This window comes from Saccopteryx leptura, chromosome 11, assembly GCF_036850995.1.
Source record: "Saccopteryx leptura isolate mSacLep1 chromosome 11, mSacLep1_pri_phased_curated, whole genome shotgun sequence".
Lineage (NCBI taxonomy): Eukaryota > Metazoa > Chordata > Mammalia > Chiroptera > Emballonuridae > Saccopteryx > Saccopteryx leptura.
In genome coordinates this window covers 33338452-33354721 of record NC_089513.1, presented here as the reverse complement: position 1 = coordinate 33354721, position 16270 = coordinate 33338452, and the positions used below count along the sequence as shown (strand labels likewise).

Below are 16270 nucleotides of genomic sequence, written 5' to 3'. Positions count from 1 at the left end.
ATAATTTTTGACTTGCTATTTGGCCACTGTGACCCAACCAATTTGATACATGAAATTAATCATCACACATATGTTCCCTTAACTGCTTGACTGACTCCAGTTTCTTCAAGAATTAGTTCTCCCATCTTCTCCTCAGGAAGCCTTCCCATAATCCCATGCTCAGGTGGGAGTTTGTTTCCTGAACTAAATTCCCAGACTATCCCTCTCTAATGCCTTCCACTAGAATCTAAATACTAGGGAGTTTCATTCACATGTGTACTTCTAGCACCTAAAATCTCACCAGCAATTAAATCATGGGCACTCAATAAAAAAACTGATGAATGAATGAGGGAATGAATTGCATTTAATTTATGTTTCAGTTTTACGACATTGTGAACTCCTTGAAATCAGGGACAGAGTCTTAATTACTTTTTTATACTCAATATATAGCACAAATTAAGAGCTCCATAAATGCTTACTAAAGGGATAAATAGATGTGAATTACCAAATACTTACTGTATATTTTTTCTTGACCCTGACTACTTCAGTTTTATTCCAAATATTCTTTAAAAGAACATTTTGAATAATCTACACAAATTTACATTGCTGTACACATGGAGAAATTATACTAACAACTGGGATTATAAATCCAAAAATGCTCGTGGTAGGAATCAGACATCAGCAGTCTTTAAAGTCCTGAAGGGGATCCCAGTGGTTGCAAATCCCTGTACTCAAAACAGTTAAAGTGAACCATATGAGGATACCAGGTTTACGTTCTTTCCAGAACGCCAGTGGTTCTCAACCCTAATTGCACAGTGGAAACACCCAAATCTATTCCTCATTTAAGATCTGTTATATCTTAAGAAGCCCAGAAATCATTATGCTATTTTAAATCCCATAAGTGTTTCTAAAGTGCTGTCAGGATTGAAATCCACTACTACAAGCACCATAGATTCTTCTTTATTTTGCCAGCCACACACTGTGAACTCACGGGTACTCTCATTCAGGAAGAGAGACTGGACTCAATCAGTTTATGAATGGTCTGTGTAAAATTCAGATAAGGGAGCCTGAACCATCACACATTTGCCAGATAATTTGAGGTACTCTTAACAGGTGCCAGCTCTGATGTTAGTGAGAGTTATATCTACTTTGAGGTAAGAGAATGGATTATACCATACCTAGTCTCTGATTTTCCACAAAGCATTCTGCTCAGTGCCATTCTGCCTTTGTGGATTTTATAACATAGCAAATACTTTTATACACCCCCTCCTATTGCAAAATAAGTGGGTAGTACACACACACACACACACACACACACACAAGTTGAAACGGAATGGTAGATGTCATAAAGCAATTATTAAGTTTAACATCAGATTTTCTTCTACTAATTTTGGGAAAACAGAACCTATTTTTCTTTGTATTATAAAAATTGCAGTTACTTTCCATGGTCACAAACTTTCTGTGATACAAAATGCATTTGTGCAAGTACTTAAAATCATATCAAATTTATTCAGGCCTGATCAGTGGTGGCACATTGACCTGGGACACTGAGGTCCCAGGTTCAAAAGCCCAAGGTTGCTGGCTTGAGCGCAGGCTTATCTGACTTGAGTGCAGGCTCACCAGCTTGAGTACAGGCAGGCTCACCAGCTTGAGTGCTAGGTCACTGGCTTGAGCCCAAAGGTTACCTGCTTGAAGCCCAATGCCACTGTCTTGAACCCAAGTTTGCTGGCTTGAGCAAGGAGTCACTGGCTCGGCTGAAGCCCTTCCCCCATCAAGGCGCATATGAGAAAACAATCAATGAACAACTAACATGACACAACTACAAGTTGATGCTTCTCATCTCTCTCCCTTCCTGTCTCTCTCTCTCTCAAAAAAATCAGGTATTTTGATGCATGGTTATAAAATGATCAGTTTAATTCCAACCCCAATAAGAAAGATTAAGGGAAAAACTAAAAATAGATAATATAGAGTACAAGTTCTCTACCCTAGCTGCACATTAGAATCTAGGAGGACTTTTTAAATAAACAGATGCTTGCAACTTGCCCCCAGAGATTTATTAGATTGATTCATTTGGTTCACTTTAAGCCCATTGTTACCTTATTTTTTATTTTTTAAAAATGTTTTAGTGAGAGGAGGGGAGGCAGAGACAGACAAGCCCACTAGGGGGTGATGTGGGGCCCTTGCTCCATTGCAACTGTAGCCACTTTTTAGCACCTGAGGTGAAGGCCATGGAGCCATCCTCATCACTTAGGGCCAACTCCCTTTAATTGAGCCATGGCTGCAGGAGGGGAGGAGAAAAGAGAGAGAGAAGCAAGAGGGGGAGGTGTGGAGAAGCATATAGGCAATTCTGCTGTGTGCTCTGTCTGGAAATCGAACTCAGGACATCTACTGGGCTGGTACTCTACTACTGAGCCAACTTGCCAGGGCCCATTGTTATCTTAAAGGTTCCCTAGGTGATTCAAATATGCTGTTTTTCTTACCTCCCTCAGGCCTTCCACTGTGGTAAAAGATGGATATTAAATGAAAGAATATTCTAATTCACATATTTACTGTCAATAATGGTAACTCTTTAATGGTAATGATGATAGTAACTAATTGAATTTACAATGTGCTAAGTAACTTGTTTCAAGTGTTTTACATATAATAAATCATTTAGCACTCACAACAGCTATTTAATGAGAGCAATATATTATCATTTTTTTATGCAGATGAAGAACAGGTATGCAGAGATTATGTAATTTAGTGCAGGACTTGGCAGGCATAGAATGTGAATCTAGAGTCTGGCTCCAGGGCCCCACACTCTTACGACCTCAGCTGTGGCTGTAATAAACTAGATCATGTTGACACAGCTCTCCCTTCAAGCTTCCTTTTCCTCTTAAGTCCTGCAGACTCTGACCTTGGTACAGGTTCACCAGTCATACTAGAGTTGATATGGACCATGAGGTTCCTCCCCACTGACTTCTAGGTTTCACACATACAGTGGAATGGAATAATAGCCTTGCAATAGAATAGCACCAGGTCTTCAGGATTCAAGGATGTTCTACTTGGGGATGAATCTGTTTTGGAAAAGGAAACCTCTTTATTCCTCAATATGATGGAAAGAATTTAAGGTTTTGGAATCAGACAGATGGAAAATCAAATTATGTACCTTTATTAATTTTAAGGAAAGTAATTTAATCTGACACTGAGTTTCTTAATCTATTATATGGAAATAATAATTCCTAAATGATAGGAATTTAAGGATTAAGTAGAATAACATATACAAAGGTTCTCTGCACATAGTAAGCACTCAGTACACATGGGCTGCCTTCCCATTTACTCTGCTCCCCTTCCTCATACACAATGAGCTTTGCACCCAACAACTCTTACTTATTAGCGTTTACATTTCTGCTTTCCTTGATTCTTTTAACCTCTGTCTTTGAAGGGTTGTATGGGACAGGCAAGGTGTGTATGCAAAAGGCCTGCCAAGTAGGAAGCTACTTATGTATGTAACCTTAGGACCCTAAAAATACTAGGAACAAAAATGCTCTTAAAATCTTTTAAGCCTGACTGGGCGGTGGTGCAGTGGATAGAGCATTGGACTGGGATGCGGACCCAGGTTCAAGACCTCAAGGTTGTCAGCTTGAGCGCGGGCTCATCTGGTTTGAGCAAGGCTCACCAGCTTGGACCCAAGGTCGCTGGCTCGAGCAAAGAGTCACCCAGTCTGCTGTAACCACCCTGGCCAAGGCACATATGAGAAAGCAATCAACAAATGACTAAGGTGCCGCAATGAAGAATTGATGCTTCTCATCTCTCTCCACTCCTGTTTGTCCCTCTCACTGACTCTCTCTGTCTCTGTCACAAAATAAAAAATAAATAAAAATAAATAAATAAAATATTTAAAAAAATATTTTAATCACCACCCTTCCACTACCAATTTATCCAAATGCCTATAATTTCCCACATAGGATCTCATTTAAAGATCTCATTTGTCTAAATAAGGTATCTGTCACCTTATGTTGTTTGCACATGGCTACATGTTGACACTTCCCACGTACCATTACCTTTAATATGCATAATGAAAGCAGATAAAGGACACGGAAAAGCACAGCTATTTTTTAATCAAAAATTTTCTTGATCCCACTCCAACTATTGTTTTAAACTGAAGAAAAAGTTTTGACAACCAAAATAGCCATAAAAGTTTCAAATATATTTAGTTGCTGTATTTTTCCTAAATAATGCCTGATATTTTTCTTCTATTTTTAAAATTTTTTTAAATTACAGCTTGCATGCAGTATTATTTTGTATTAGTTTCAGGTGTACGCCTAATGGTTAGACAATTATATACAGACAATTATATCCCCCTGATATTTCAAGTACCAGTTAGCACCATACATAGTCATTACAATATTAGTGACATATTCCTTATGCTGTACTTACATCCCTGTGACTGTTTTGAAAATATCAATTTGTATTTCTTAATTCTTTTATTTTTAACATGCATCTTCCAACCTCCATCTCCTCTGACAACCATCAGTCTATTCTCTACAACAGTTTCTATTTTGTTTGTTCATTTATTTTATTCTTTAGATTCCACATATAAGTGATGTCATATGGTACTTGCCTTTCTCTATCTGACTTATTTCACTTAGCATACCCTCTAATTCCATCCATGCTATTGCAGATGGTAAGATTTTATTCTTTTTATGGCCAAGTAATATTCCATTGTACATTTGTGCTACTGCTTTTTACTCACTTGTCTGGTGATGAGCACTTGAGTTGCTTCCATATCTTGGCTATTTTAAACAACACTGCAACAAACATATGGCTGTATATATCCTTTCAAATTAGTGTTTTGGGATTTTTGGATATATACTGGGTCATAAGGAAGTTCCACTTTTAGTTTTTAGAGGAAACTCCATAGTGCTTTCTTTTTTTTTTTTTTTTTCTTAAGTTGGAAACGGGGAGGCAGTCAGACACATTCCCGCATGCGCCCGACCGGGATCCACCCAGCATGCCCACCAGGGAGCAATGCTTTGCCTATCTGGGGCATTGCTCTGCCGCAATCAGAGCCATTCTAGCGCCTGAGGCAGAGGCCACAGGGCCATCCTCAGCGCCTGGACCATCTTTGCTCCAATGGAGCCTTGGCTGCAGGAGGGGAAGAGAGAGACAGAGAGGAAGGAGAGGGGGAGGGGTGGAGAAGCAGATGGGCGCTTCTCCTGTGTGCCCTGGCCAGGAATTGAACCTGGGACTCCCGCATGCCAAGCCGACGCTCTACCACTGAGCCAACCGGCCAGGGCCGCCATACTGCTTTCTACAGTGGTTGCACCAATCTCTATTCCCACCAACAGTACATGAAGGTTTCCTTTTCTTCACATTCTTGCCAATGCTTGTTGTTTGTTGATTTATTAATGATAACCATTCTGACATGGGTGAGGTGATGTCTCATTGTGGTTTTAGTTTGCATTTCTCTGGTGATTAGTGATATTGAGCATCTTTTCATAGTTCTATTGGCCATCTTTATGTCCTCATTGGAGCAGTGACTCTTCAAGTCCAATGCTCATTTTTAATTGAATTATTTGGGAGTTTTTTGGTGATGAGTTGGATGAGTTCTTTATAAATTTTGGATATTAACCACTAATGAGAGGTATCATTGGCGAATATTTTCTTCCATTCCATATGTTATGTTTGTGTGTGTGTGTATGCATGTGTGCACATGTATGTGTTGATAGTTTCCTTTGCTGCACAAAACATTTTTAGTTTGATGTATGCCTCCTTTTCTTAATATTATGTTGGTCTGATTAATCAAGTCAAAATATATACTCTTACCACATAAAGAATTATTCCAGAAAGGAGATAATAGAAAGAAGATGAATAGAAGAGAAAAGACATAAAATTAGAGAACCAGTCTAAGGGGTCCAACATTAAGATAAAAAGAGTTTAGATTCAGAATGAAAGAACAGAGGAAAGAGAGCTCAGAAATTATTCAGAAATATAATAAAATTTTCCCAGAACTGGGAGATATGAGTAAAAGTCCTTTAAGTTTCAATACAATCAATGAGGGAAAAGAACCATCAACACATACACACACAACTTACTGAATGTAAGGAAATATTTGCCAATGATACATCCCATAAGTGGTTAATATCCAAAATACTATATACCATCAGGAAATATTAGAACACTAGAGATAAAGAAGAAATGATAAATAGATAAGGGAACAGAATGACTTCCTAATAACAACACTAGAAACTAAATGGCATTAAAGAAATTCCTTCGGAACATTTACAACAAAATGGTGGGATCTTGATAACATTATACGGAGTGAAATAAGTAAATCAGAAAAAAACAAGAACTACATGATTCCATACATTGGTGGGACATAAAAACGAGACTAAGAGACATGGACAAGAGTGTGGTGGTTACCAGGGGTGGGGGGAGGGAGGACGCGGGAGGTAAGGAGGGAGAGGGGAAGGGGGAGGGGAAGGGGCACAAAGAAAACTAGATAGAGGGTGACGGAGGACAACCTGACTCTGGGCGAGGGGTATGCAACATAATTGAATGACAAGATAACCTGGACATGTTTTTTTTTAATATATGTACCCTGAATTATTGATGTCACCCCATTAATATTAATAAAAATTTATAAAAAAAAAAGAAACAAAAAAATTAAAAAATAAAAATAAATAAAAAAAAAAAAAAAAAGAAATTCCTTGAAATTTTTGAGGGAAAGTATTTCTCAGTGATGAATTCAGTATCAAGTCAAGCTAACAATTGATGGAAGAAAAAAATAAAGATATTTTCAGGCATTAAAAGTTTCCAAAAATTTCTGTTTTAAGTATCTTCCTGAAGAAACTACAGGAATATAGTGATCCCTTCACCCACCCATGAGTGAGTCCACCCACCCATGAGTGAGTCCATAAGGAAAGAGAACTAAGAATTCAGTAAATGGGATCCAACATTACAGAGAAGCGAAGGGAAGTCCGAGGATGACAACTCAGGAGTATTGCCACAAAAAGGACCAGAGTGGCGAGTGGCAGATGGAGGAGCCTGCAAAATCTAACGGATGTATTTGTTTATAGAAAGAGAAATGTTATGTCTCTATGGGAGAGTTTGAAAAAAAATCTAATATGTAAAAGAAAGATAATGGAATTATAAGCCCATGTGGTTTACATATGACTAATATGTACAAAGCCAAGATAATATAAACACCAATTAGTGCTTCACCTAAAATTGTTAGGTAATTAAATTGGGAAGATTAAGGAAAGGAGTGTGTGTGTGTGTGTGTGTGTGTGTGTGTGTGCGCGCGCGCGCGCGCCCGCGCACATCATCCACAAATAGGTTTCCTTCTAGCCTTTACCATCCTTTCTAGTACCCACAGGTGTTCTAATATAGGTGAAATAATGATGTATATATGTTTATATACTATAATTTTAACCTAAGCATGTGTTAGCCCATGTCTTTCTGTTGTTATTAAAACTATCACAGTTCCCAGTTTTTCTCTCCCAAACATGATATTATAATTAGTATTTTTATACATAGGTCCTTTACATAATTAAGGCTATTTTCATACCATGGGCATTCACAATGGGTGTCATTTTATCCGATTTTTAAATTGATTAGCTTTTAATAAGATTATACATAGTATGCTGCTGTTTTGAGTCCCTTCCATATCTGTTTTCTAATGTTCCTTATGTGTGGTTATTCTACATTACCTTGGGCAGTGTCTCTTAATTAATTTCAAACAACTACTACTTGGATTTATTCTTCCTAAGGAATAAAGCCACTTTTCACCTATTCCCCTAAACCCTCATTTTTTGCATAGTGTCTTAGCCCAATCAGACTGTTACAACTAAACACTATAGACTGGGTGGCTTAGAAACAATAGAAATTTATTTCCTATAGTTCTGGAGTCTGAGAACTCCAAACTCAAGGCGCCAACACTTGGTGTCTAAAGCCCATTTCTGGTGCATAAATAGATGGCTGTCCTTTTGGTGTGTCCTCACATGCTGAAAGGAACAAAGGAGCTTTCTGGGGCCTCTTTCATAAGGGTGCTAATCTCATTCATAAGGGCTCCACCCTCATGACCTAAGCATGTCCAAAAGGCCCCACCTTTAAATATCATAACATTGGGGATTGGATTATAACACATGAATTTGTTGGCACACAAGTATTCAGGCTATAGCAAATACTATTGGCCTTCAAAAAATAAATGTTATGCAATAGGCAAAAAATTTCATCTGCAAAACCATCCCACTGAAAATACACCCTGGGCCAGGCTCTACAGGGCCAGGGAGGAAAAAATACTATAATGGGCCATTGCTTTTCAATGACCAGTTTCTTCATGCATATGGATGCTTCACAGATCAGCTAAGACGTGAATTTATACACCTTGTTCACCCCTGGAAGAAGCCTGCTACCTGCTTTTGCTATCCACAGAACTGCACTAATACAGTCTATTTCTGGAGAATAGAGCAGAGATTAACTGTTTGTTCATGATAAATCAGAGGTACTTGATTTGTTTGTTACATGCCCAGTTTTCTTTGGAAGCAAGCCCTGGGAGCTATTTTTCTGATCACATCCTAACTCTCATGTTAGTGCTTATGAAAGAGAAAAATAACATTTACTCATGATAAACACTGAGTCTAGCCATTATAAATCTTATCAATTGCCTGGTGAAGGTTAGCAAGAAAATTTTTTCAAAGTTCACATTGTGCTCATTTAACCTTGGTTTTGGACTAATGCTACTACTGCTGTTGCAAACTGTTCTGGAATTTCCATGATTGGTACTGATGAAATATAACAGGAGATAATGTTGGAAACCTAAGGAGATATTTGATTGATGACTATTGCACTATAAGGAAATGACCAGTAACAATTCAGTAAAGGAAATGGTTCTATTTTACTAGTTAATATGAAATATTAGAAGGCTATAACATTTCCATTTTTCTCTATTTTTCTTGAAAGCCAGCAGGGATCAACAAAGTGACCTTAATAATATTCACCCTGTTGATATTTAGAGTTAATCACACAGACATAAAATGCACAATGATTTTTTGGGACAGAGCCTTGTGAAAGTGCTCATGGGCTAATATACCTTCCATATAATCTTTTGGTTAACTTGAAAGGAGATATAACATTTTCTGATAAAAAAAATCACTAAGAAAAATGCAAAATATACTCATCTAAATGTGAGCCAACGTATGACCATTTTCCATAGGTTAAAATACACACTTTTTTTTTGTATTTTTCTGAAGTTGGAAACAGGGAGGCAGTCAGACAGACTCCCGCATGCGCCCGACTGGGATCCACCGGCATGCCCACCAGGGAGCGATGCTCTGCCCATCTGGGGCTTCGCTTGTTGCAACCAGAGCCATTCTAGTGTCTGAGGCAGAGGCCACAGAGCCATCCTCAGGGCCTGGGCCAACTTTGCTCCAATGGAGTCTTGGCTGCGGGAGGGGAAGAGAGAGACAGAGAGGAAGAAGACGGGGAAGGGTGGAGAAGCAGATGGGTGCTTCTCCTGTGTGCCCTGGCTGGGAATCGAACCTGGGACTCCTGCACACCAGGCCGACATTCTACCACTGAGCCAACCGGCCTGGGCCAAAATACACACTTTTGAACAAGCAGTTCTTCAGTTTCAACAAACATGTCTTAGTGTCAGTTATGTGTTAATGTTCACTCAAAATACAACCTAAGCAAATAGTGTGGCTGAATGTGAACTAGGTGGCCTGCCGCCAGCTCTGTCCACTCTGCTTAGTGCACATGTGTTTTGACATCATCCATTAGCCATCGGGAGGAGAAGTGTTTTGAAAGAGGGAAGAAGAAACTCAGGGACAGGCACGCGTGCTCTCTGGATGAATGCATCTTCCTTTCTATTTATTTCTCGAGTCATTTGGATGCCCTTACCTCTTGGCATTTCACACAGCCTGAAATTGCCTAAAGATAATGAACTTTGGGAATAAGAATAAATAAAGGTTCTTCCTTCTTCCTCTTTTATTTAATCATTTTCAAAGACATCCAGTAACAGATTAAGGAATGAGCAAGCTGGTAGGATGCCAGTCTATATGAGGCATCAAAATAGCACTGAAATAAATTAGTAATGTGATGCCAGTTAGTCGTGTTTCCACTCGGGGCTCCCTACAATGGTCTTGTTTCTAGATGTGGTAAAAGACCACCTAGGACAGAAAACTATACACCCACCACAAACAAAGAGAAAGCTTTCTTTTTAGAGTCAACCTTTTGCCGTTGAGTAGTTCTGGGATGTCTGGACGAGTTCACGGCGCAGCTGCAGCCACGCCACCACCCTGAGCCTGCCAGCTGACAGTTGTCTACAGTTGGCAACCACGGCTGGCTGAAATTTGGAAACTCCAGAATGCTTGGGGTTGTGGCTGGTTTGGTAACCGAAATCATAAATCTTTAATTAGGCTTCTCAAGAAGTTGTCTATAGTCTATAAAATTGCTTGAAATAAATTCACTCCTTTTATTATGATGAGGTAAATTCAGCAGCAGATCTTTTGACCTCAGTGACCATTAAATAAATATTAAAGACAAGTTTATTTATTTAGAGATTTAAAAGGACTCCTCATTATTAATTCTTATCAGCTCCTATTTGATGAAATGTATTTTTTCTCATTTTTATTCGTTTTCGCTTTCTTCAGATGTGTGTGTATACAAAACACCACACACACACAACTCACACACACATAGTTTTTCCCAGTCCTCACTAGATTTTGCAAAACAGTCACAGATAAAAATTTTTGACAGGGTGGTAGAAATCTTTTTACCTTCTCCCTTGCTTTCTGCAATATATATAATGTAGGACAATTGAAATCCATTTTTTCACAATGCCTATAAACAAGGTTTTCTCTCACAGAGAAGCCAGAGTTGCCCTCAAGAATACTGTCAAACAGGCAGTGTGTTTCTTCCTCTGATGGGTTCCAACTCATTTACTAATAAGAAAGTTCAACTTTTAACTAAAGATTTACTATTTTTACTTTTTTGGTATTTCTGCAACTCTAGCCATTTTGGGTAAAATTATATGTGAGCATTAAAATGGAAATGCTCTGAAACAACAAATAGATCTGTAGTGTCCCCAAATATTTGCTCCATTCTCTTCAAAGTGAAGAAGAAAATCCAGGAAACTTACTTGTTCGTATTACGTATACCTGAGGAGTTTCTCATGCTGAGCAACGGAACAAAACTTGAGCTGCCTTGCTTTCTGCTTCCAGGAATGCCAATCAGAGAACATTCTTTTTCAGGCAGCCAAGTTTGGAAGTCAGTTGGTTTCTGGCAGTAAGAAGGGGGAAGGGATGGCAGACAGGGAGAGGAGGGGGGACACAGTGAGTCCTCCGGCTGATCTTCAGTTTCCAAGTGTTTCCGTAATAGCCATCAATGAAAGCATCTCCTTTTACCCAGGCGGAGACAGGTAGAAAGACAGCTGAGTAAATCAGCATTAGATGTAACAGCAGAAGCTCAGTCTGAGGGAGGAGGGGCTGGAGGGAGGATGTTGGAAAGCCTGCCATTGGTGAGTTTACCAAAGTCATCTGCCAGTGGGACTTCAATGGAATGTGAAACCAAATCATTTTCAAGTTAAAGATAGACACAGTATACACCAGGCTGTAGAAGCCGGATTTGAAACTCACATCTCTCCCTAGAATTTCAGAGAGTTCTGTTATGATCTCTCTTATAAGTAACAATTTGGTTAAAGTTTGTTCTTGAAGTGAATGTGCTAAGAATTCATATATTTCTGGATATACAGGAACTAAAAGGATTTAAGAGCCCCTGCTGTGCATACCCTAGGGTAAGTGAAAAGATTGGTTTCCAGGAGCATCTCTTCTCTGGGAAGGTGAATGTTGAATCTTTCTTTTTATTTGTGTGGACGAAAATGTGGTAAGGAAGATAATCCAGTGTTGTAACTTTCTTACCTTTTTTGAGCCATCTGGCATTTTTCATTTTGTGTGGCAGAGGGTACCTCAGGCTTAGTTTTGAAATTTACCTTACACGTCTGTAACTTCAGTTTTGCTTTACCCTTACTTTCTTTTCCTTCTATTCACTCCTCCTTAAACACCCTGCATTTATTGAAGTACAATGTCAGTACTTATATTTCATCACACTGAATGTTACTGTGTCCATGACACCACTGGATACAACTGTATTATTATTGTGAGATGGAATTATTTCTCTTGCATGGCACTATGGTACTTCCTAATGAAAGAAAGAAAGAAGGAAGGGAGGGAGGGAGGGAGGGAGAGAGGGAGGGAGGGAGGGGGGGAGGGAGGGAGGGAGGGAGGGAGGGAGAGAGGGAGGAAGAAAGAAAAGGAAAGAGGAAAAGGAAGAAAGAGGGAAAGGGGCAAAGTGAGGTGGTCTACTCAAGTGCATAAAAAGCCTTTAGAAGAGATTCTATTTTAAAAAAAAACAAATGAGAGAAAATAGGCAATTTTCCATTGAACAGAACAATTTATTAATAGAAGTTATTTTTTGATGTCGCCTCATTAATTCCAAGCAGATTCTCCTCCTCCCCAAAAGCTGCTGTTTTCTAAGAGAAAGGAAGGCATCCTGATTATACGGAGCTTGGGAGTGGAGGAGGGAAATTTGTTGTCTAATTTGGGGAGTTGTCTAATTTGCTATGCCATCCTGTGTTTTTAGGATTTCAAAACTCTTTTTCCTTTAAAAAAAAAAAAAGAGTGACAAACTTTAGTTCCCTTCATGTTTTGACCATGTATAGGTTTGCTTTCTTGTTTTGTCAAATGACCTCTCAGCTCTGCTCTTGAGACAGCTTTTCCAAACTTGCTTAGCATTCCTTCAGAATAAATACTGTCCATAATAGTCACAGAGTACATGGTGTGAATTGGAAATTCTACTTTATATGGGGAAAATAAGTCTGCCGACGTTCTTATTACAGAGTGTGGGGCTGAACAGTTGTTAAATGCAACTGGCCGGTATTTGTTCTATCAAATAGACTGGATTCTAATGAACTAAGTTGGCTAAACCAGCTACAAACAGCAAATGACTTAATATGGATGTTTTAGTCAACTTTGATAAGAAGAAATAATATACCATTAACCTTCTAACGTGAGAAATGAGCATTATATTGATGGAGTCACTTGATTTTACAATGATGGAATAATCTAGCAAGACCAGACAAAATGTAAAGTTGACAGTGCTCTGTTTGGGTGCCCTTCCCTCCTCACTTCTCCCACTTTCTCTCTCACCTTTCAACCCTCTTCTCTCTCTCAGCCCCTAGTGAATATCACTGCTAAAGGCCCTCCTTTTCTTGTAGTCAAGACGTGTCTTCGAGGAGGAATCTGACTATAGAGTGTTTTAAGGCAATGCACTAAACCCATCAGGAATACTTTATGCATTTCTGTATAAATACCTGACCTCCAAACAGTTTCAGTAATTTAGTTAAATCACAGTTAACCCTCTCTAATACTTAAAATTAACCCATTAGGTTGCAAAAGTTGGAGTTAATTTTCTTTTAAAAAAATTTTTTTAATGTTATTTATTCATTTTAGAGAGTTGAGGGGTGGCCAAGGGAAGGGGAAAGAAAGAGAGAAGGGTGGAGGGGGCGGGGGGGGGGGAGCAGGAAGCATCAACTCCCATATGTGCCTTGACCAGGCAAACCCAGGGTTTCCCAACCGGCAACCTCAGTGTTTCAGGCCATGCTTTATCCACTGCGCCACCACAGGTCAGGCTGAAGTTAATTTCCGTTTCTCCACAAGTGGATGGTACCTTTGACAATTTTCCCTGGTGACATTGAACGCCTGTTCTCCCTGCATTACTCAACTGCATTCTGAATTGTTGACAACAGGAGTGAATCTGACAGAAATCATAGGCGTTTCCCAGAAATTTGTGAGTCCATTCACGTGTGTGCTCACTACACACTCATGTACACACACCAACACTTATATGTAGACTAAACTTTTCCTTAACTCATATATTTCTGGTTGAATTATAAATATACATAGAATTATATTAAGCTTATCAATATGGGTTTTTGTTTTTGTTTTCAGTGTGTCAAAAGAAAACCAAAACAAATATAAAAAATTTAAATTTAAATTGTAAGAATGTTCAACTATGTTTTCAAATACCGTTGACAAGAAAAAGGGCAAATGAGAATTTCTCGGCAACTATCTATTATGTCACTCAGAATTTCTAGTTCTGGGCTGAAATTGTCAAGGTTGGATTTCATTTCTTGGACTATAATAAGAATGGTTGTTTTGTGATATAATATATGACTGCTAATTCTAATATCTCAAGTGTTACTGGATTATTACTATAGTTTCTGCCAGTTCTTATATACGGTGTCTTATTTTCTTGGTTACTTGGATATCCTTGACCATTTACTGGAAATGCATTTAAAATTTTATTTGTAAAAATTAAGTTGAGGCCTAGTAGTGCTGATATTTCCTGTACAGAAGATATTGGTTTGCTTCCGCCAGGCACCTGAGGGCAATCTCAGACCAGAATCACTTTAGTCAAAGTGACCGCCTAAGGTTTCTCAATTATTACTGCCATGCAGAAGTTGGGCTGCAAATCTGTGAGGAATAGCTTATTTTGGGTTCCCTCCTACCCTGAAGGAAGATGTGCTGTTCAAATTGGGTTGGTTTATTAAAGCTCTCACCTGAGGACCATGGGCTTTGATAGTCTCAGGAAACCCATAAGGCTGCCCAAAGAGCAGCTGGTACCTCAGATCTTTTGTTCCTGATAGTTACACGCCTAAGGGCAAACACTTCCATCTCTGATGCTGCTCCTCTCGATTTCCCTGTGTGAAGTCTTCACCTTCTTACTTGCTCTTTGCTGTTTTAATATTTTAAATATGTTTAGTTATTTCAGTGGGTGTTTCAGTCCAAATGATCTCATTATTGTTCTCAGAGATGGGAATTCACTCTACTGTTTTTTATCATCTTTTCTTCTTTTTTAATCACTCCTCATTCTAGAGAAGGTATCAGGCAGTCTGCTGATACCACTGATGATTTCAGGGAGTTTTTCTGATTTCTCTTTTTGTAGTTGCAATGTGATCTGGTTAGGCTATTAGGCTTTGTGGAGAAATTTGCAAATGCATGCTGATTGGAAGATTCATGTTTTCCAGCCTTATTTGAGCTGTCAACAATACTTAACAGTTCTTTTATTTGTCCCTAGCTGGCCCCTTTCTTTAGTAATCTCTTTAGTCTCTCTAATCCACCACCACTGCCTCCACTGCCTCCACTCTCAGCTGTTGACCTTGACTCCTCCTGCTTTCTCTTGGCCTATTTGCAGTTTGACCACATTGAAAGATTTTTCTTAAATTCCTTCCTTTCCATTCTCTTTGCAATTGCTCTTCTTCAGGTCTTAGTCATCTCACTTGGGTATTATTATTTTCCCCCACTTGTAATTTGCCTATAGACTCTACCCCATAACACATCTCCCACACCAAAACAACACAGCTATCTTCTAAAACTCATACCCCCTGAATGAATTGCTCCCCTATTTAAAATCTCTAGTGGATCACCATTCCCTATATAATGAATTCCATTCCTTAGTATGTCTTAAAGGCTTCCCACAAAGCCTTGACCTGTTTCTCTAACATCATCTCCACTACTTCACTGGGTATCACCAACACTTTAATGACCAAAAATTGCTGCCTCTGCAATATTCTTTATACTGTCATACACCTGTCTCTGTGTCAGTCTAGCAACTTTTTATTTACTTGTTTGTTGCCCAGCATGCCCATTGTTCATCTTCCTGTGGGCAAATCCTATTTCTTCTTCACTATTGATCTCATAAGTCACATTTAATAAATGTACTTTCTTTAATTATTTAAATCACCCACCATTTTGGGAACCCCTGATGACAGCAATTATGTCTTACTCATTTTTGTATTCTTAGTAACTGACATGTAGAAACGATTCAAAATGTGTTTAGGGAATGAACAAGTGACTATTTTGTGGAAATTTTACTTAATGATTCCTTTTTTACTTTATTCTTTTTCTTTCTAAACATTATTATTCTTTGACTTTAGACTCTTTGCCTAGTTTAGTGAGCATTAATGGTCCTCTATGTCAAGTAGAGTTAGTTAATACATTTGGTTATTGCTATTTTGTGGAGGAGGGGGTTATCTATTTTCATTGTTGCCAAATGAGACTGTATAATTTGATTGTGATGACAAGAGAGATGGTAGAAGTTTAAATGTGATAAAATAGCTATATATTTTCAGATTCATAATCAGAAAGTCATAGAGTTGGAAAACTGACGTTTCAACAGATCTAGTCCGTAATGCTGAATAGCACAAATGAAAATAAGTCAATGCAACACAACTAAATTAAAACAACTC

The 16270-nt window shown here is 38.6% G+C and overlaps 1 protein-coding gene across 14 annotated transcripts in view; it reads left to right on the top strand.

The window, feature by feature from the left end:
• The window catches only part of DTNA (dystrobrevin alpha), a 372686-nt gene that overhangs the window by 75751 nt on the left and 280665 nt on the right, over positions 1 to 16270 (top strand). For 13 of the 14 annotated variants that reach the window (XM_066352959.1, XM_066352958.1, XM_066352954.1 and 10 more), the window contains exon 1: positions 11564 to 11758. The exons of the other annotated variant lie outside the window; for it this stretch is intronic. The gene's annotated coding sequence lies outside the window, so the exon portion shown is untranslated. Of the gene's footprint in view, positions 1 to 11563; positions 11759 to 16270 lie in introns of those variants that run through there. 14 annotated transcript variants of the gene reach the window in all.